The 23,012-nt window shown below is 42.8% G+C and overlaps 1 protein-coding gene across 3 annotated transcripts in view; it reads right to left on the bottom strand.

Moving 5' to 3' along the window:
* The window catches only part of LOC126299340 (catenin delta-2), a 468,367-nt gene that overhangs the window by 263,267 nt on the left and 182,088 nt on the right, over positions 1–23,012 (bottom strand). For all 3 annotated transcript variants that reach the window (XM_049991178.1, XM_049991175.1, XM_049991184.1), the window contains exon 2: positions 16,470–16,528. The gene's annotated coding sequence lies outside the window, so the exon portion shown is untranslated. The remainder of the gene's footprint in view (positions 1–16,469; positions 16,529–23,012) is intronic.

The following is a 23,012-nucleotide window of genomic DNA, read 5'->3' as shown; positions in this document are numbered from 1 at the left end:
AGTCAGAACATACTTTCTATAGGGCTCTACACAGGCACCAATCTTTCGAGCGACTAACAAATTGGACGTGTGTAGGCGTTTCGACCGAACGACCGGTCCTTGTCGGCAAGTCGGGCGGGTAGGACTACACGACAGCCGTTCTCCCGACCCCCCCCCCCCCCCCCCCCCAAGCCCCCACAGCACTTAAACAAATTGTGCAGTGTGTAGCGCTGTCGCTCCGACCGCCCAACAAAGGTTCGTATTTTGTCACTGTGCGCGGGATTCGATGCTGTTATACAGCGTGCGATGCGTACGAAACTTTGGCAGAGTTTCTGAAGAAATATGAAGACTGGAGATGTTTATGGGTCACGTCGAACGAGGAGTATAGCAACAGAGATGCAAGAAATGAAGCACTAGTTTAATTTCTTAACTAATTCATAATGGTTTACGTGGTACATAGCGTGAAAGATATACATTTTCCGTATTAAATTCCCTCATACTTCCGATTTCGGTTTTTACCTTTATTTTCCGATACTAATCGAAAATGAAATCTAAAAACCGAAATACAGACAGATTAGATCGCAGATCTAATTTCGGACATGTCACGGAAGTAAACCCGAAATATAGGCAGTCAATGGATGTTTATTCTTAAAATATACTTTCTTCTTTGTTATAAGTGTTAAATAAGACCAGTCTATGTCCAAGCCTTCTGCCATGAAGAGCAAACTGTGGGATTTACTTTATATTGGTTAAATGATTCATTTCCTATATCTGTTGTTTTTATTAGATGATGTGCGCCACCATCATTGTAGTCTTTCTTCTGCCCATTTGAAATGAGTTTCTTAAACTTACAGTGGTGTCTTATGCTGCATACATAGATAAGTCAATAAAGTTTATCTTCACTTAAAACTCCCGGGCTGATAGGCCGTGGTCGAAGTACAAAACTCTCTCCTGACGTTTCGTCTCCGACTGCGCAGTTCGCCGCTTTACCTCCGAGGATGTCTCCTGCAGTCGGAGACGAAACGTCAGGAGAGAGTTTTATACTTCGACCACGGCCTATCAGCCCGGAAGTTTTAAGTGAAGACAATACCTGCCGTGAAAGCTTACATTGTATGAATAAAGTTTATATTAACATATTTTGTTTCGTTTATTTTACCTTACCATGATGTGTTTTCTCAGGCAACTATAAATCATTTTGTAAGCTTCAAGATTTATTTAGGTAATAATTGTGGGGTTACAACATCACTGAATTTGAGATCTTCGCAGCTTACTCATAACTGTTATTGTTCCTTAAGAATGGTTTCATAATCTTTATCACCTCTGAAAGGCATGTTTCATCCATACTTAGACAATTACGAAAACCATCGGCTCCCATCTCGTTAAGTAACAGAATGTGAGCGAGTTTCTTTTTGTGCATTAGTCACTTCTTGCCCACAGCTTTCTCTTATCTTTTTTGGCCTTGTTACCTCTAAAACAGCCAAGATAAACCTAAAACAACATAAAATCAGAGAACTTGAAATAAAAAATCACAACAATAGGGCGTCGCTGTAGTCTCTCAGTTTAGTCGGTCGGGACGTGCGTAGACGCCACGAAATTGGTCAGTCCATTGGTAAAGTAGTGCGTATGTAGCGGCTTTGCAAAGTGGACACCAATACGGTAAATAGTTATTCGTCTACACTGACTCATGTAACGAAAGTTTGATTATAACAACCCTGTGTTAATTAATTGTTTTGGTACAAGTCGAATCAGGTATACAAAGGTCAGCAAGTGTCGCGATACTTCGAAAATCTGTGACCATGGATACGGAGCAGGGTTGGTGTTGCTGAATGGTTTTATGTGCCGGCCCATCGGACCGGACAGGCGAAAGCTGTCTCAGATAATACGTAGGTCATTTACTCCATTTAACCTAAGTGCGGATTTCAGGTGTGTCCTCATCCTCATTCAGACGAACTTTCGGCTGCTTAATGGCTTTAGTTTTAGTAAAATGCCTGACAGTCGGGAAAAATATCTGGATTTTAATACAACTACGAGACAACCTTTAGACACAACTTGGTTCGTACATAGACACAGAATCAAGCTAATACCGATAAATTAATTTGTATGTTGGATTTCGTCTCATGCTTTGTAAAGATATCTTTACTGGCAGTTTTCCCACAATGTCCGTCTCCTCTATCCAGTGTTACTAAGGTGACATAACGTTTATGGACTAGCTACTGTTGATAGTTTGCTTCCCGTTCATGGAATTCCATGTGATGAATGTACAGTTTCATTCTAATGTATCAGAAATGTCTGAATAATGTGCTAGAACACCAGTGTCTCAAGACTTACTGCTCTATCATTTACTGAAAAGAATGGGATATAGAAAAGAATGCATTAGTCACGAAGAGTTTAAAATGTTTCGAGAAAAATAAATGTGCTAAGCAGTTCGAAATTACATTAACGAGATGAGATGACTGTATTATTTCCTTTGCTGCACAAAAAAGGGTAATACGTTCCAGTTTTAAAAGAGTCTCAAAAGTGCGGTACCAGTTGCCTCATTCTACTTTCCTCAGCACCTTTAAAACTTTTAGCACGCAAACATATTCGGGCTTTTTGTGCTGAGACAGGAGACAGTGGGAAAGAGAAGTAATAAATACTGAATGATAGCAGCTAGCGGTTATGGTATAGAAAGAACGAAGGAGGCGAAGACAGTGTGCGAGAAAGAGAGGAACGAAGTGACAGTGGACCGTAGCTGACGGTGAGAGAACTCTGCTGTGAAGAGAGTGAAGGAGACAGTGACAGTGGGAGAGGAACAAAGAGAAGGATAAACTGGAAGTTGGTGCGAGCCAGTGATAATGAGAGACACAGTCTATTTCAATGCAAAGAGGAAGAGACAGATAGTGACAATCAGAAGACACGGCAGAAATGGGAATGAACGAATGAGACAGTACAAGCATGAGAGAATAAGAGGGAGATAGTAGGACAGAACAAAAAAGACTGTGGCTGTGAGACAGGAGGCAATGACAGAGACACAAAGAGATAATGACAATGAGCTGCACTGAATGAGTGACTGGGAATGGGCAATTGGGAGTGGATTGGTATGAGCGACTTAGAGCGATGTACTGGGGGTTGTGAGCGAGTTACAGTTAGGAGAGGTTGTGGGAGTGGGATGTGAGTTGCATATAAAAAAGAGCATGGATACGTTTACGTGCCAACACCTTTGAAAAACTTTTTAAAGTGCTGAGGAAGGTGAAATCAGACAGCTGGTACCTCACTATTCAGGCAGTCTCTTGAAACAGGAACATACAGGTATTTGTAGCCCGATAGGAGAATTTTTCCAGTTGAACAGTATATGTTTCAAAGTCTTACTGCGAATTGATGTCAGTGATATGGTCTATGGCACAGCGAATTAGTTCCATCTCTTGTGTATTGGCGTGACCAGTGCGATAAAGCTGACAAGTCCATTTTAGGTGGGATAACTCATTTCGTGACGGCCATGTGGCAGGGGCGGCTGTCACTGTACACTGATCGACAACGACGCTTTGTTGTCTGCCTGTATACCCGTTTACTCTCCGTGCCGCTCTTCCTGCACACCATAGATAATCGTTCACAAAGTGAGAGACTTCGCCAAATACCCTCTTTCACCAGCAATGAAGCTCATTTTTGGGGGTTCAGTCAGCAGGAACGGTACCCTTACAGAATCAATTTGTTGTCTGTCTGCCCGTCCTTCCGATTGTTGAAAACCCTTTTTCTCGTAACGGCTAAATGTACGAATTTGAAATTTATGTCACATACTAGGATCTACGATCCCTGACTGATGTAAAAAATTTAAGATTCTAAGTCAATGCATTCAAAGGATACGGTCATTTATGTCACATATTTTGAAACTCGCTACCCCATTCATTAGATACGATACTGGAATGCATGCATGTCCCAAGGAACATTGCATCGTACTTCTGAACTACACAGGCACCGCAGTACCGTATTTATCCACCGACACTGGAAGAGCGACTTTCGCCTAAAATGTCCTCCCTGTAGGGAAATACAGGGTGACTCACCTAAAACTTGGACCGATAATATCGCGGAAATGGAAAGTGCTATTGATGTGCAGTTTTCACAGAATGAATTCTTAGTCAGGGGTTCGTGTTGTTGGCCAATCGACAGATTGTAATAATACTTAGAAAATGTATTTTTATGTAAACGTACACTTTTTTAAATGGGACTATGCCTGCTGACATTAATATACGAAAAGTAGGGTAAATTAGAATGTCCGTGGAGTCTGTTGCAGGATTCTAGTGCATCTCGTTTACGATATATCATAATTTGAAAAGTTCACCAGTGGCTCTTGTTTGTGCTATTCAACCTACGTAGTTGCTAGGTACGATGTTGTTGCTCGCTTACAGTGCTCTTATGAGTTCCTTGAGTGCATTGCGACTTGTAGTCGGTTAGTGTGTGGCAGTCCAATCAGTAGGTCATGAGATTTACCGATATAGATGTCAACCATCTTGGCAATTATTCATCAACCTCTTCAGCCAGTTTCGTGACAGTTGTAGTGTAACACCTAGACAACGTAACAGAACGAAACAAGTGACAACAGGAGAGAGGGAAATTAATTATCTGCCTGCTGTCGCAGTTGATCCGCTCATTAGCTCCCGCGCAATTGCACGAAGTGGCATGAGCTAGGGCAGTGTCTTATGCATTCTTCATCGGCGTAGGTTCCATCTCAATCGCATCTCTTTCCATCAAGAGCTGCATGGAAACGATTGTGAGAATCGCGTTAATTTCTGTACATGGGCATTAAGAGAGAATGTTGCAGATGTATCATGTACCTTGTTTAGTGGTGAACCACATTTACCAATCATGACAGCTAACAGGCTCGTTTTCCATCCACGGAACACTGAACGCTTACAAGTATCGCAGTCTCCTACAGGCCATCTTCCACGGATGTTAGAATACGTTCCTCTTCAGGGTACCTGTGGTACCAACATGATGGCCGTCCAGCTCACAGCGCACGAAATGCTACAGCATATCTTCACGAATTGTTTCCACCGATTTGTCGCAGAGAACCTGTACCTCGGCCGGACCGTCCCCAGGCTTTGACACCTGCGGTTATTTTCCTGTGGGGAAAGCTGTAGGATACTGTCTGCAAGGACATGCCAACTACACCCGACCATGTGCAACGACGTATTACTGCAGCCTGCTCGGACATATCCACTGAAATGCTAGCACGTGTTCAGCAGTCGTTCCATACCAGACTGGAAGCGTATTGCCGCTGCTGGTGGTCATTTTGAACACAACCTGTGATTTTCAATTGTCTCGTTATTGGTAAGATTCCACATAAGTAGTGTACGCACTTGTGTTGTTCTTCAGTGTGTGTCACCACAGTTATTGTATAAGTGTCGTTGTGAGAACTCTTCAAAATACGATACCTCGTAAACGGCTCACACTAGGATCCTGCAACAAAACTCCACCGACATTCTAATTTAGCCTACTTTTAGTTTGTTAATGTCAACAGGCATTATTCCATTTAAAAAAATACGGTTTGTAAGTATTATTACACTCTGTTGACTGGCTAACAATACGAGCCCCCGACTACGAATCTATCGTGTGAAAACCTCACATCAATAGCACTTACTATTTCCGCAATATTTGCGGTGCAAGTTTTAGATGATTCACCCTGTATAAATAAGGGATGTATGAGTGGAGGGTGTAGACACCTGGTTGGAAACATGTGGAAGGTTTCTGCTGGCCGTGAAACGTGCTCAAATAACCTAATGGTGAGGCGACAGCTCGCGATAAGCGGGAAATTCGTATTCGAGTCCCGGTCCGACACATTTTCACTGTCGTCATTCCACTACACAGCTGATGATTTTCCATATTCACAACTGCGAAAACATTCATGTGGGTCATTAAAACCATTAGGGTACTTCTGGTTGACTTAGTATCATAAAATTTGGCAAGAAGCAAGGTTTCAAAGAACAAGTAAAGGAAAAAAATCAGAAAATAATTAATTTGTAATTTTATCATACGAAAGAAATAATTCTTTTGTCTTTTGTTAAAAAAAATGGCTCTGAGCACTATGGGACTTAACATCTGAGGTCATGAGTCCCCTAGAACTGAGTACTTAAACCTAACTAACCTAAGGACATCACACACATCCATGCCCGAGGCAGGATTCGAACCTGCGACCGTAGCAGTCTCGCGGTTCCGGACTGAAGTGCCTAGAACCGCACGGCCACCGCGGCCGGCTGTCATTTGTTGTCTGTCGACAAAATTGTAGTTAAAATATTGTAGAAATTCTTGGAACCCCGGTGCCTATATGTTGACAGTATCAATTTCGATAACAGGCAAACATCATTGCAATTCTCTATTCCCGAAATGAATGAACTGTCTATACACATAATTATGTTTGTAAGGAACCCTCAGAGCGCGTCGTCCTCACACCTGACCAATTTTTATTTGTTATCGACACAACTTGCGTTTATCATTCGTCACTTTCTGTCCTAAGTTCTTGCTGAAAATAAACGCCTCTAAGCAGCTAAGGCATCCAGCTCTATGCCAAGGCATAGAGCCAAGGGATGAGCATTTCAGCCATATCGTATATGCCACAAATAAGCGTCGATGACTATCATCAGATTTGCTTAATACACATATGCTTGCATTTGGAGGGCGTGCTGTACCTGACGATTCGTCAGTATTTAAAAATGGTCTTCGCTGGCCCGAGCTCTATGACGATGTTCGATAAATCACATTGTGTAGATTATGGGCATATGTTTGCCATAGAAATGAAGTTTGCTGTAATGGTCATTTGAATATGCATTTATGGGAAGAATATTTCCAACCCTCGATCTGAAATGCCCAGAGAGTATGGCCGGCATCGACGCTTTCGAGCTATTGAGTTTCCGACAGTTTTACAATTGGCTATGAAAGCAGGGAAAGTTCATCCCAGAATATTTAATTCATCATGTCTCAATATACTGTAACGAAGTCATAGCCGGCCGTGGTGGTCGAGCGGTTCTAGGCACTTCAGTCCGGAACCGCGCGACTGCTACGGTCGCAGGTTCGAATCCTGCCTCGGACATGGATGTGTGCGATGTCCTTAGGTTAGTTAGGTTTAAGTAGTTCTACGTTCTAGGGGAGTGATGACCTCATGTTAAGTTCCATAGTGCTCAGAGCCATTTGAACCATTTTTGAACAAAGTCAAATAATTATTTTTCTCAGGCAGCTTTTATTTGGAAAATAGTTGTTGTAATCAATAAAAATATGAATTTGCATCAATATTCTAGCAAACAGGCAGGTGATCTTACTTTGGGATCAGCGGGACACTGCTTTGGGAGACAACCCGGGAACAAATTTCTCACTTTCTTAAAGTGTAGCTTGGTATCACCTGCATGAACGCAATAATATCTTCTTTGTGATTCAGTCTTGGTGCTGTATTCTTCTCAGTGACGGAGGAACTCTCGGAAAGTTTTATATTTCACTTCGTTCGTACCAAATTCCTGTGAGACTTATTTTAAATTTCATTCTGTTCTTTGTATGAACAAAAATGACACTGTGTTCCCAGTGAACTTTAGTGCTGCTGCAATTCCAGTATCGCTTTTCTCTCATTACTTCTTTCTAGGAACAACTAAGTTTTCACAGCAAATATACTCAACAAATACCAAACAATTTCTGCAATAAGGTACTCACTTGATTAAAAAAAAAAAGCTCATTCTGGTCATAATATCACCAGAAACAAAACTGGTGCCTATCTTGACATCCAGAATATAGACAACTTTCTGTTCGATTGTACTTAAATGGTGATATTTGGAAGAAAGGAGACACTGTTCTCGCCAAGCAGTAATGGGTGAATTTAGAGGAGAGATATTCTAAGTAGATATGAAAAGAAATGTAGTACCTCTATGTTTTATCTCGTTTGTAGGCCATGAAAGCAAGATAAGATATATATTTTAGGGACCGTACAGAGGCACTTTTACATTATTTCTTCCTGGTATCTTACGAAAAAGAAATGCGACAGAGAGGGCTACTTCTGGTACGCATCGCGTTATATGCTTGCTTGAAGAGTGTCTTTGTAAATGTGTGTTAATGAAAAAGTTTTGAGGATTGATATAGGAAATAGACTGTATCTTAAAAAGCACAATGAATTTGGTATGCATATTTTGTAGATGTGACGATGTCATTCATGTTTGTGGTAATTTAAAAATTTAGTTTACGCAAGGCCCATGGTTTTCATTATCAAAAACTCCTAAAATAGGCAACTAAAAATTATCTTCTAGAGACTGACTGTCTTATTCAGTAAGTCAGATTTCGTATTTGGACTGCCACATACGACAATACGGTATTTTAGGAAAAACAAAGATGTTTGTCGTTTGATATTTCGTAATGTCAAGAACGAGGTCACTTTGCAGGAATGGGAAATGGAATGAGCTGTTGTCTTGGCATATACGTAGAGTGACTTGCAGAATATGGATGACCATCAGGACTAGAACAGAATACAAGTTTTTACCACTGGGCCACCTGCGTCGGTGCGAACTAATACGACGCGGCAACAGAAGCCAAAGCCATTTCAACATCTGCATAACATTATGCAAATCTGCCAGTTTAGCCAGATGTAGCGCATGAAAATGAGCGTGTGGTCAAAAGGTCAAATATATTCTGCAACGATAAGAAGGAACCGCGATATACCTCGTGCTGAGGACATGAATATTCTAACGTTGTTCCCTGATGTGAATTACAAGCAGTAACAGAATGCCATGAAGAGTTGCAAGTACCCCTGAAACCAGATGCACTGATTTATTCAACATGTGTTATGTACTCATCATGAAAATCAATCGATAAGGAACATCAAACAGCCGGCCAGAGTGCCCGAGCGGTTCTAGGCGCTTCAGTCAGGAACCGCGCGACCACTACGATCGCTAGATGTCGCGTTGTGCTGAAAATTATTTTGTGGCAGCATGTATTATTACTCCCGTATCTCCCCCTACAGCTCAAACACGCGAATACAGCAAAAGTGGATATATTCGGTTTTGTTCCAGCGCTCCTCAGATAATGAGGACTATTTTGTATCATACATTACACTGAAGAAACCAGATTACAGGAAAACAAAATTGGAGGCAATGCCATTGGTACATTTATGCGCACTACACTGCGTCACTTAGCTTAAAAAAAAAGACTCATGAATTGTTTACTTTCTAAAGACATAGATGACTGTACTAGGACCATCCGTTACAGACATCGACATAGATTCTCGTAGCATTTGTAAATTTCTCAATGTTAGCACGACCTCACCGTAAAGTAGTTCTAGCGATTGTCAGTATTTGATAAGCACCAGCTAATACCGTCATCTCCTGATAATGACGACGAAGGAATGCGTCGAAAGATCCAGTGCAGCAAGGAAATCAAGAGAATTTTAGTCAAATAAATTGCGGCAGAAGCTACCTTATCACAGTACGTGGTCCAGTCACAATGTGAACACTGCCTATGTTCTACATCAACGTGTAATAACCATTCACACACGGCAGGTGGCAACAGTAACGGCGGAGAGTACATAAGGCGTGTCGAAGGGGGAAGGGGGACGTGGAAAAATAGTGCAATCATTTATGTGAATGCGTTGCATCTGTTCCTTCAGAGGCGTGCGAAAGAACAGACAACACACATTCATAAAACTGATTAGTCTAGATAGGCTATGGAGAGGTGGCGCTAGATGGGAGTGTGGCCGGGCGTCAGGTGTGCCGAGATAGTTCGCGCAGTTGCGACCGTACTGAGCGCCCTGGCTGGTGCAGTGGTTAACGCAGCTGCCTAATAAAGAGGAAACCCCGGGTTCGAATTCCGGTCTGGTACACTTTTTCACTCGTTGCCGCTGATTCCTTGTGATGTTCCGATGTAGCTGACATCAGCAACACCTTACCTTCCCTTTCCTTTCTCCTCCTCCTCCCCCCCCCCTTCCACATTCAATGTACATATAGAGCAGTAATTGTCGTAATGCGGAACCAGCGATTTATCTGACATCTAAAAGGGTATGGTTATTGGCTTTCGGGCAAAGAGTGGAGGCAATTCCGAAATGGGTAAGTTGTAAACAACTCATGTGTCACCGTAGTTAAAAGTATACCGTGCATGGCAAAACGGCACTGTCCAAAACTGATTCCGAGGCGACTGCGGTGCACCACGGGCAAGGGTGAATAACGGCTACGGAGATGTGTATGGGCGAGTAGACATGCAACTGTCGAGCAACTAACCCCCCACATGAATCAACGGGCTACTGTGTCTCCTCCACGACCATTCAGCGAATGTTGCTGCGTATATGCATCTGAAGCTGGCGCCTGGTTTATGCACGCATAATGACTGCTGTTCGTCGGCGACGAAGACTGGAATTGGCACACCAATAACGCAGCTGAACGCCCACTGACTGGCGACAGGTGGCCTTTTCAGATGACTCGCGTTTCATGCTCCATATGGCAGAAAAGGTTGCACAGGTAATTCGGAACTGACAGTAAGGTCCGTAATTCTTGAAAATAGTCTTAAAAAGAATCTGTAGAGAGTACTGAGAGTAATGAGAAGCATGTGAATGAAACAGTTTCCAATTTTTAAAAAAATGAAGGCTAACATTACAACACCTCAGTGTCAGTTAAGCTGATACTGTTATCCTGCTGTGGCAAATTTTGATTAAAAAAAAAGGTTCAAATGGCTCCAAGCACTATGGGACTTAACATCCGAGGTCAACAGTCCCCAAGACTTAGAACCACTTAAACCTAACTAACCTAAGGACATGACATCACACACAGCCATGCCCGAGGCAGGATTCGAACCTGTGACCGTAACAGCAGTGCGGTTCCGGACTGAAGCGCCTAGAACCGCTCGGCCTCTGCGACCGGCTTTCGGTTTTCAAGAAATTTTTGAGAAGGTAGGCATTTCTGAAGATATGAAATAAAATTGTTTCACGTTTCAGTAACAGCTGCACACAAATAGCTCAAAAGACAGAATTTTCAGTGTAGGTGGGCGTGCATCCGTAGAGGAACGTGCCAATACTCGAAACACAAATTGGGAGTGACTGCGTGCGCTTCCCCATACTTACAATCCGACCTTTGTCATTCTTTTTTCCCGTCGTTAAATGCGAGGCATCCGTGTGGGCGCGACTTACCCCGGACCACCTGACATTTAGTTAAATATCACAGCGTAACCGGCTGTTTAACTCCAATCCCAATTAGAGTAATGTCATGTGTCAGCGAAACAGGTGACGTTATCCTTTTCGAAACTGATGGGACATTAATCGCGATAGGTGGAGAAGTAAAAGATATTAAGCAGGCCATGAAGAAAAATAACCGCAGCTGAGTGAACAGATGAGTATATGTGTGGGGTCCTGCCCACTCGTCTCGTATAGGGTGCCTAAGGAATGCTGCATTCTCGGAATTCTATACAATAGTTCAAGCAAAGTACGTTAATAGTGTTAAAACAAATAAGAAGACTGACAATACTTAACTTCGAATTTACAACGGTGTCGCAAGTGATGTGTGACATGTTAATAAGAAACGTTCTCCGCTATAGACAATGTCTATGTATCACACGTCACTGCTATCGTAGTGCTCTCCTAGTACTGTGATGGTCTGTGGTAACACTGTCCGCTCGAGGCTGGCAACAGCGGCGCTTCTATTCTCTTCGGCTAGGGGGCATCCCTGTCGTGGTGCGGTCCTTGTCAGCGGGGTATTGGCTGACATCGTCTCCCGCCTTCTTTGCTCTTGCGATCTTCTTCTTCGTGCCGGCGCTTGTCGATACGCCACAACAAAATGAGCCACAGCAAACTATTTATTCATGTATTTATTGCTGTACGTCTGACTCCTCCGTGTTGTGATTCTAAGGCAGGTCTTATACTCTATAGACCGGGTGATCAAGAAGTCAGCATAAATTTGAAAACTTAATAAACCACGGAATAATGTGGATAGAGAGGTAAAAATTGACACACATGTATGGAATGACATGGGGTTTTATTAGAACCACCCCATATTGCTAGACGCGTGAAAGATCTCTTGGGCGCGTCGTTTGGTGATGAACGTGTGTTCAGCCGCCACTTTCGCAATGCTTAGCCTCCCAGGTCCCCAGAGCTCAGCCCGTGCGATTATTGGCTTTGGGGTTACCTGAAGTCGCAAGTGTATCGTGATCGATCGACATCTCTAGGGGTGCTGAAAACAACATCCGACGCCAATGCCTCACCATAACTCCGGACATGTTTTACAGTGCTGTTCACAACATTATTCCTCGACTACAGCCATTGTTGAGGAATGATGGTGGACATATTGAGCATTTACTGTAAAGAACATCAGCTTTGCTTTGTCGTATTTTGTTATGCTAATTATTGCTATTTTGATCAGATGAAGCGCCATCTGTCGGAAATTTTTTGAACTTTTGAATTTTTTTTGGTTTTAGTAAAACCACATGTCATTCCAAGCATGTGTGTCAATTTGTACCTCTCTACCTACATTATTCCGTGATTGATTCAGTTTTCAAATTTATACTGAATTTTTGATCACCCGTTATTTCAGTTTGAAACTACATATGTAATATTAATGTCTACAACAAGTTCCACAGCTATATGAAGAGAAAAAATGTAGAAAAGAAAGAGAGCAAGAAGAGTAAAGGAAAAGTAAGAGAAATAAGAAAACACAAAACCACAACCACTTGACCCTACATCCTTAAACCGTTGCAACAGTGATCAGCAATCTTGGAATTGCTCAGGAGTACTGACTATACAATTATGCTAGGAGATTAAAGTCCGTCCCCGTATTAAACTACTCCCAAATGATATTGCGTGGCTAGGCGGCTCTCGGGCCTTAGAATTACTACTTAGGTTCCTATGAGTAACTTACTTTTTTATAGTTGTGTGCTCCAAATAAACACATTATTGGTACATGGTTAATGCCATTTAAAAATTCCTCTAAATGAACACATTACAGCATTCCTTGGTCTACTCATCATCATCCGATTCCGACTCATCATCGTAATCTCCTTTCGAGTTCAGGAAGCCCGAAGAGCTTTTCTCCTTATTGTTCCGTTGTTGAACTGATCCTCGAGGCTGTCCTGCTGCAGTAGTTGTTCTTGTGCGCACAAGCTCCAAACCTTGTTGCTCTTGACCTGTTGGGTTAACAGGTACATTAGACCATACTTCATCAGCATCCCTATGCTCCCTTCTGTAAAACTCGTACTACAATGCTCTTGGTATTCTACTGGCAGCAGATTTACGTAAGTTCCATCCTTAGATATTTCGACCTACCCTGTCCAAGTTCAGAACATCCACACCGTTTCCCCTTTCTGGTTGGTGTACACTACAAGGAAGTACTATAGCCGGCCGCGGTGGTCTAGCACTGCCGGCACGGTAGCTCAGCGTGTTGGGTCAGAGGGTTACGTGCCCTCTGTAATAAAAAAACTGAGTTAATCGATCAACAACGAACTTCAATGGATGTCTTACGACGTCCGCCCCGAGCAGATGCAACGAACAAAAGCGAACAAAATGAGATCCACGAAAAATTCAATCCCCGGCCGGCGCTGGAATTTTCAGACTTCCGAACACTAACCTCCACCTCTGCCCTGGCATGTGGCGCATGCCGGGCACCCCCGTGGGGTCCGTGCTTCGGATCCCACGTCGAGCTCACTCCCACACTACAAACTAAACCTGATTATGCTGCTGCAAACACTTATTTTTAAAATTTTTTGCCAGCACGGTAGCTCAGCATGCTCGGTCAGAGGGTTAGCTACCCTCTGTAATAAATAAACTGAGTGAACGGATCAACAAAGGACCTGAACCACGAACAGATTCGTCGACCAATATAGAGCAAAATGAGATTTAAAAAAATAATAAAAAAACTCCCTTGAACCCTTAAAAAAAAGCGGTTAAGGCGTTCAGTCCGGAACCGCGCGACTACTACGGTCGCAGGTTCGAATCCTGCCTCGGCATTGATGTGAGTGATGTCCTTAGGTTAGTTAGGTTTAAGTAGTTCCAAGTTCTAGGGGACTGATGACCACAGCAGTTAAGTCCCATAGTGCTCAGAGCCATTTGAACAATTTTTGAAGTGCTATATCATTTTCTTCAGGTGGGCATCACAGCGGTTCATTTGTTAAAGGACATTTTGAAGCTTTCCACCTCGGCTGTTTTTCGCAAGTATTCAATTTATTGACGGCCTTTCTCTGGGCTAAGAATATTCGTGGTGAACGCACGGAGTTTCCGCAGAATATGACACTGTCCGAGATAATAGTGTGAAAATAAACAAAGTAAAGGAGCCTACTTGTCTCAGTGGCAGAGACTATGTTTATCGTTATTATGATAGTGAAGACAGCAGCATTCGGTTAAGCACAGGATCTTGAACGTGATACTTCATCTACCTTCAGTCCTAAGAGCTTAAAAAGTTTGACTTCGCTGATTGTTTGATCACCTTGGGGCAACATAATATTGTTTTTACAAAAACTACACATCAGAAACTGCTTAAATTGCGTTTTATTGCAGTTGAGTGTTAATCTGCTCTGTTCTCTCAAAAGCCATGTGCTATTCGTCGACTGCCCTATTAGCTAATAGGGTCTTAGGACAGATGCACATCATTATATGTTGTAGAATTATGAAACACTTTTTATCCACATTTATTATGACGTTTCTACAGAACGAAAATCTTCTCTAAAAAAAACCATGGTTTCCGCAAACAGAGATCTTGCTAAACTCAACTCTCTCTATTCCCCGATGAGATTCATAGTGCTGTAGCTATGGGCGCTCAGGTTGAGGCCAAGTTCATCGACTTCAGGAAGGCATTTGACACTCTACCACATTGCCGCTTAGTGAGAAAAAAATATGAGCTTCCCGAGAATCGGGTCAGATTGGTGACTGCAATCATAATTTCTGTGCAGACAGAACTCATTACGTTGCTCTTGACGGAACAAAATCGACAGTAGTAAAGGTAATTTTGGGAGAACGCAAACGAAGTGTGTAGAGTCGTTGCGTTTTGGAATGTGGGCTACGTAAATGATCTAGTAGAATGCGTCAGAACCTCTTTAAGGCTTTTCGTAGACGATGCCGTTGTCTATAAGAAGGTAGCAATTCCAGACGACAGTAACGATCTGCAGAAGGGCTTACAGAAGATTGATGAGCGGTGCAGGGACTGTTACCCTGTAGGACCGATAGAAGAGGTAGAGATGATCCAATGAGGAGTGGCGTTTAATCGGCGCGAGAGCGTGACAAAGATGCTCAACAAACTCCAATGGCAGGTGCCACAAAAATGGCATTGTGCATCACAGGGAGGTTGACTGTCGAAATTTCGAGCGGGTATCTTTAGGGGAGAGTCGGACAAAGTATAACTTCTCCCTCACATGTATCGTGAAATGACCACAACGAGAAAATTGGAGAAATTATGTGTAATACAGAGGTTTAACGACAATCATTCTTCCCACGCGCCATTCGCGAACGGAACAGGAAAGGGGGGATCAGTTAGTGATAACAGAGGTAACCTCTGCCACACATCGTCAGGCGGTTTGCGGTGTACTGATCTAGATGCAGAGTAGATTATTTGTATTATACTACAGTAAAAAAAAAAGAATCAACATGATTGCTCGACATTTGAAATTCCTTTCCTCCGAATGAAGTTCCGTATAACAGTATAATAGCTGCAAGATGCATTAGAATTTCCTAGGAAAGAGTGAGTCAGGATGTGCTGTATCTTCTGCTTACTATACTTTATGAACGTTTCCCAAGTTCCATGAACAGCAGCATTCTTCTTATTCTTCCACCAAAAATGGTAACGGTAGAGGAATATTTCCTTGCGTAGTGCCTTCGAAATTACTGACGCCGTCATCGTTTGAACATTTTCAGACATTACATTGTTCCAAAGGCAGGTTACGTTGTTTTTCGTTGCAGTGCTGCGTCACTGAGTATCATGTTTGAAACCACTAAGAGAATCTGTTTCCCTACACTAACTACAGCACATTGACCAAAGCTAAGGTGTTTACGGAATGGTTTTTTCCGCGACTGGGGACCATTCTTTTTGAGAAAAAAATACCGATAATGATTCGTCAGATGTAGCCAGAGCATTTCGTTGCCTCTCTCTCAGCCTGTATCACAGTTTATGAGATTCTATAAAACTCACTGGCTCAGTGCTATACAAATGACAATTTTATACTAGGCGCGCAGTCCGGAACCGTGCGACTGCTACGGTCGCAGGTTCGAATCCTGCCACGGGCATGGATGTGTGTGATGTCCTTAGGTTAGTTAGGTTTAAGTGGTTCTAAGTTCTAGGGGACTGATGGCCACAGCAGTTGAGTCCCATAGTGCTCACAGCCATTTCAACCATTTTTTGACAATTTTATAAAGTTTCTGCTCTCCCTCTCCCCCCAATCCCCCCTCAACAAATTTCTGTGGATGCCCATGATGCTATTACTAACTAAACCCTTAAAATATTTTCTCAAATTGCTTTACAGAATATACGAAATGCAATGGTATAAATTACTTCCTAGACGTTGTCTGTGACAGGAAATGTGATCCTTACCTCAGTTGCCCTTATGTGTCCGACACTGGAAGGCAACAGCGAAGTCAAAAGGAAGCCCACTGTAAAAAGAAAATAAAGATAATGAAACCACCTAGAAGTCTGCAGCAGACTATAAAAAATTGGTGATAGTAACATATTTCATTACAGCTTTGCAGAAAAGCGTTAACTACTCACCGCACCAGGCATAAATAGCTGAAAGTAATCATTGCTGGCCGGCCGGGGTAGCCGAGAGGTTCTAGGCGCTACAGTCGCAGGTTCGAATCCTGCCTCGGGCATGGATGTGTGTGATGTCCTTAGGTTAGTTAGGTGTAAGTAGTTCTATGTTCTAGGGGACTGATGACCTCAGAAGTTACGTCCCGTAGTGCTCAGAGCCATTGGAACCATAATCACTGCTGTTCCAACACCTCTCTGCGGCACACATCTGTTCTCCCTATCATTAACCACCTTAGGGTAAAAACAGCAATATAAAGATTCCGATAATTTTATCGTAGGATGTTTCTAGGAACTCTGTCAAGAAAGACAATACTCTTCCCAAATTTTCCCCTTAAATCCAGCCAGAATTCAGCCTAACTTCTTCACTAGAGAGAAGGAAGAGGTGATTCCATTTTGCTTCCTTTTCAAAGTTATCCTGATGCTGTCTGGAGGACTTTTAAACCGCGGAATTATATTTTCAGACTGTGCTGACAAAAAAAAAATCAATTGTCCGCTTCAAAAATTGTTTAAATTGCTCTGAGCACTGTGGGACTTGACAGCTGTGGTTATCAGTCCCCTAGAACTACTTAAATCTAACTAACCTAAGGACATCGCACACATCCATGCCCGAGGCAGGATTCGAACCTGCGACCAAAGCAGTCGCGCGGTTCCGGACTGAAGCGCCTAGAACCGCTCGGCCACTTCAGCAACTACGTATTTTGCCAACAGAAACAGTTCATAAGATTTCCTGTTTTTTTGTGTTACAGCTAAGAAATTACCATAAATCAAGAACATTTTGTTTCTCGCCACCCATAGCATCGAATATCTCTTGTAAAATTAGAGCTTCTGAAAGTTTGCGGGACTATGATGAATGAGTAGGAATTTCGTACAAAAAGTGAGAAATACAAGAAAAGAAGATAGAAGGAATACTCTACGCCATAATAGGGAAGGATGTTCCACAACACGAAAAGTTACAGGAAGATGACGAGCGACAATACAGACCGTGATTAACACGATGGAACTTCAAATTTGCATCACAGACTTAGGAAGACAGGGGTGGAACCGAAAAATCAGGTGATATACCTTGTGAAGAAGCACGCATGTACAGCCTCCACTGAAATTTCCGCACTGTTCGCCGAGTATCACAACTCAGATACGTTGTCTATTACTGTTAGACAGATAGCCATAAGTTCTGCAGCTGAACAAGAGGCAGCGTGATAAATTACTTGCAATAGGCTTGGACGTTTGAAAGGAAATCAGTAACATCTTAAGGGTGCATCGCATGCGAAATTACGCAATAATACACACATAAGATAAAGTTTTGCATCACCCCCGTTCCCAGAACTCCTGAAGAGAGACGTTGACTGTGGATATTATATCACAGACACAGTCCCTTTGACTGTTCAGAGATGTCACTAAACCCGCCCAAAATGTAAACAACCATGCATGAGCAGCGCCTATTTAGATGGAGGGGATCAGCCGATCAGTTACAGTACTGATGAATAATTATTAGCTATTCATGGTAACGTGGATGGTTGCGTGGGAAAAGAGATTATGCAGGGATCAGGAATTTGCTGCAGGACTTGAGAAAGGTTTGTGAAGCGAATTGGATCCGTTTGCAACATGAGTTCAACGTGATGAAATCAGAGGTAATGGAGCTTGGATTTATGGAGGGAATAGGAAAATAAGAGGCTATACCTAGTAGTAAGGGTGTATTTCTGCGTGAACCAGGAAGCAGGCGTTAGTGAAAGTTAAATTGGAACAGGATATGAAGTGTGTGGAAGTGCAGAGGAGTAGGTATTTGTTGGTAGAGGCGCGACATCAGTCCTGCTACTCAAGTTTCCGAGTTGTATAGAATTTATGGATGTGTTCTGTAAATTTGAGTAGCAGTGCGCATGATAAATGGGCAGGTGTACAAGGAGAGGCAGATATAAAAGGAAAGGCAACGCTCATGGCACTATCGAACATGCCGGGACATCCAAGAAAATTTTAAAAGCGTAAGGAGATGTCGAATAAGAAATTTTTATATGTGAATAATGGGGGTTGACTTCATGCTGTTATTGGTTTTAACCTATTCTGAATTTTATGTTTTACTTCAAGTTGGGAAATAGAGTTTTCAAGCTAGTTTGCACTCGAATATTAAATCTAGGTATTTTAGTGTATAAGTAAGTAAAATGAGATGCATGTCTATCTGGAGAACGCATCGAACAATTCGGGACTTGTTACAATATTTTCATTATTACAGTTTGCACCAGATGATATAACTTTAAGTGTTCAGAACCCGGAAAGCCCGCATCTCGTGGTCGTGCGGTAGCGTTCTCGCTTCCCACGCCCGGGTTCCCGGATTCGATTCCCGGCGGGGTCAGGGATTTTCTCTGCCTCGTGATGGCTGGGTGTTGTGTGATGTCCTTAAGTTAGTTAGGTTTAAGTAGTTCTAAGTTTTAGGGAACTGATGACCTAATATATTAAGTCCCATAGTGCTCAGAGTCGTTTGAATCATTTTGAAACCGGAAAAAAAGAATGTTGATACAGTAACTATTGTATAGTTTCTTCATTTTACAAAATGGGCTTGTACAGTTGCATCAGCCCCATAGGAAGATCTCTTTAAGCAAAAGAAAGTCCGGTGGATGCGGATGAGGAAATCATATAGCTTGTGATGGACGAGACTGCTGCTAACGTTAGTACAAGTTTCAGCTACATTATGGAGGTAAGTGATAAGGATGAAGTTCTTAACAGAATGGTTGTATAAATGTAGGGGAGATGTCGTGAAGGAAGCCATTTTCCCGTATAAGCCGTGGAGTCGCACACACACAAAACAAGACTATTATTGTGGAGATACCGCGGAGTTAATCGGCTAGAACATAGCGTCGGGAATTAGAGGAGGAATAACGTTGCAGTGTAGGTGGAAGGCATGGGATTCCGTATTGTTTCGTTGAGGATAAACACGAGGAGCTCATTGAACAGTACAATATCGATTACAGTAGTTTATGTTCCTTTTGTAAAGGTTCAAGCTAACATCCTCGTTATTAAGCGACCCTCAAAGGACTGTAGCAGCATCATGCGAATTATTAGGGACTGAATATTAATGAACTTAAACAGCAAGCGAGTGTATCACACATAACATGAAAATCTCATGTCCTTCATAAACGGTTTATGATATCGGTACAAGTTTTTCGACAATGGTAGGACCCAAATAAGTGGTCCCGGATGGTTAATAATCTCTTTTTTAAATAGGCTGTGATACTGAACAGATGTGTGTTTCTTTAACGGAATGAAATACTTTTCCAACAGCATTCAATGGCCGTTGCAAGGAGGAGCATCGTGCTATAACTCTTGATAAAGTTAGCAGTGAAACATTTGTTAAAATTATTCGGGATATGTGCTAAATTTGTGGCAGAAATGTGTCAGAGTAGTACAGTTTTAGTGTATTAACCGATGTTTGGCCACCAATGGAGGTGAAACTGCGATGACCCAGCAGAGTTAGACTTCATGTTTAGCACATCGCAGCTACTTTAAATAACAATGATAATAACAAAATTTCTGAACTCATAACATGCTTTATATCACTGTATTTCTCTCCTGAAATACCAAATGAAATATTTACAGTGATCCACTAAAAACAGAAAACACAGTTATTTCAAAATATCGCTACCTAAAAAATATAAAGATAAAAAAGTACTCGCCGTCTTGTGCAATATGACGAGTAAAAAATCTATTTTCGACGCCTTGAACCATTTATGAAATATCTATGTTGATCGCGTTATGTAGTATATATATCGGAGGAAAAGGTCAGTGCGGAAATACGGCTACTTTGTAAAAATTTCAGCGTTGCTTGGCAAGAGCTGTTCTACACAAGCAAGCTGGCTGGAGCAACCGAGAGCCAGCACAGTGTTTATGGAGCGGGTGTAGAGCTGAGTGTGTGGACAGCGGGGAACGCCCTCTCCTCTGCACTCGAGGCCTCTTGTCGCGCGGCAACGGAGAACGTCAATATCAACAAACAGGCTGCCCGCTGCCCCGAGCCAGAGCTAAGAAATGAGGCGTGGCTCGAACTCACCACAGGTCTCTATCTAATCGCCCTACGAAAGGCGTTTATCCTGTCTGCTAGTAGGCACAGCGTCAAGCAGAAAGGCTGAAATACTAAACGCTGTCTTCCGAAATTGCTTCACATAAGAAGGTCGCATCGCTCCTGCTTTCGACTATCGCACAGATTCAAAACGACAGAGGTCTAAATAAGTGACAGCTGAACTGAAAATCAGCTCTAATCTCAGGGTAGAGGGAAGGTTACTGTACTGGACAGGGCGTCAGTTGGATTCCACGTCGAATATGTATAACTATCCCCCTTGTAGCTACAGTTTATCGTAGGTAGGAGGAGGAACGAAGGATACCACGTAAATGGAAAACAAAAATATTTTATGCTCGCTTATGATGACTTGTCTAGAGACTGAACAACTCCTCTGTAGGAAAACGTAAGGATGGGACATTAGATGGCTCTGAGCACTATGCGACTTAACTTCTGAGGTCATCAGTCGCCTAGAACTTAGAACTACTTAAACCTAACTAACCTAAGGACATCACACACATCCATGCCCGAGGCAGGATTGATGGGACATTAGAGTTTAATGTCACGTCGATGACGAGGACATTAAAGAAGGGCCACAAGCTCCTACTGGGGAAGGAAATCAGCTGTGTCCTTTTCAAGGGCACTATCCGAGCCTTTGCCTAAGTGACTGAGGGAAACCACAGAAGAACTAAGTCTGGATGATCGCAGAGGTATCGGAACCCCCCCCCCCCCCCCCGCTCCCCCCTCTCCCAAATGCTAGCGTTTTACAACTCAGCCACGTCTCGCGGTTACTCTGTGAGAACCATCATTCTTATAAACACAACTTGCTCTATTCGTTCATACGGTCCAAAGGCAATAGTTAGCTAATCTAAGGCCGATATCTTGTTTGTTGACGCCTGATGGAATTGTAGTCAGATTTTGCATTGAATACGCCGTGAAATCGGTTCTTTTCCCACTTCATATTTATCGAGAATCTCTTGTGACTGCCGGTCGGAGTGACCGTGCTGTTCTAGGCGCTACAGTCTGGAACCGAGCGACCGCTACGGTCACAGGTTCGAATCCTGCCTCGGGCATGGATGTGTGTGATGTCCTTAGGTTAGTTAGGTTTAATTAGTTCTAAGTTCTAGGCGACTGATGACCTCAGAAGTTAAGTCGCATAGTGCTCAGAGCCATTTGAACCATTTTCCCTTGTGACTGGAAAATAGTGCAGGCCACTCTTGTTTACTGAAGGGTAAGCCATCGGAAGCTCAGAATTACAGACCGTTATCGCTGTTGTCTGTCTGATGCAGAATCCTGGGGAATATTAAAAGCTCTGTTACAGTGACGGTCCTGAAAGGAACCAAGTTCCTCACAAAGCATCTGCACGGATTCAGGATAAAACCATCTGTGTGAATCACAGCATTCTTTATTCATACACAACATCTTGCTAACACTAGATGCAGGTGAATAGATACACTCTCCCTTACTAGATTTCCAGAAGGTGTTCCACATCGTTACCACCCATCGACTGCCAACCAAGAAACGATTACAAGGAGGATCTTCGCCAATATGTGATTTGCCGAGGAATATTAGACCAGTACAAGGCTTCACGAGCAGACCGTGGGCACAAGTCTGCGAACAGCAAGCACTCTACCTCCTCCATCGTCACATGGAAGAGGATGAAGATGTTTGTAAATAAGGAAATCGATTCTGAGCCAGATGCCTGGAGAAATGTAGAATGGCTTTATGTTGCCTGTCGCACTACATATAATCAAGCTGTAAATCAGCGCGAATTCGGTACTCGAAGACATTTATTTTCTCATACAACTACGCTAGGAATCTGGACCCCCCCTCCCCCTATATGACTGACTCTGCGTCTGTTGGAGGAGGAGGAGGAGATTAGTGTTTAACGTCCCGTCGACAACGAGGTCATTAGAGACGGAGCGCAAGCTCGGGTGAGGGCAGGATGGGGAAGGAAATCGGCCGTGCCCTTTTAAAGGAACCATCCCGGCATTTGCCTGAAGCGATTTAGGGAAATCACGGAAAACCTAAATCAGGATGGCCGGAGACGGGATTGAACCGTCATCCTCCCGAATGCGAGTCCAGTGTGCTAACCACTGCGCCACCTCGCTCGGTCTGCGCCTGTTGATTAGCTAATAAATTCTCCCCCTCCTCCTATATGACTGACTCTGCGCCTGTTGATTAGCTAATAAATTCCTTGACAAACATACATTTTTTACACTTTCTTTAACAGTGGTAAGAATTTCACATTCACCTATGTGCCCGTGATGTTTACACGTTCAAAGAGCGCT

This window comes from Schistocerca gregaria, chromosome X, assembly GCF_023897955.1.
Source record: "Schistocerca gregaria isolate iqSchGreg1 chromosome X, iqSchGreg1.2, whole genome shotgun sequence".
Lineage (NCBI taxonomy): Eukaryota > Metazoa > Arthropoda > Insecta > Orthoptera > Acrididae > Schistocerca > Schistocerca gregaria.
This window is presented reverse-complemented; position numbering and strand designations above follow the sequence as displayed.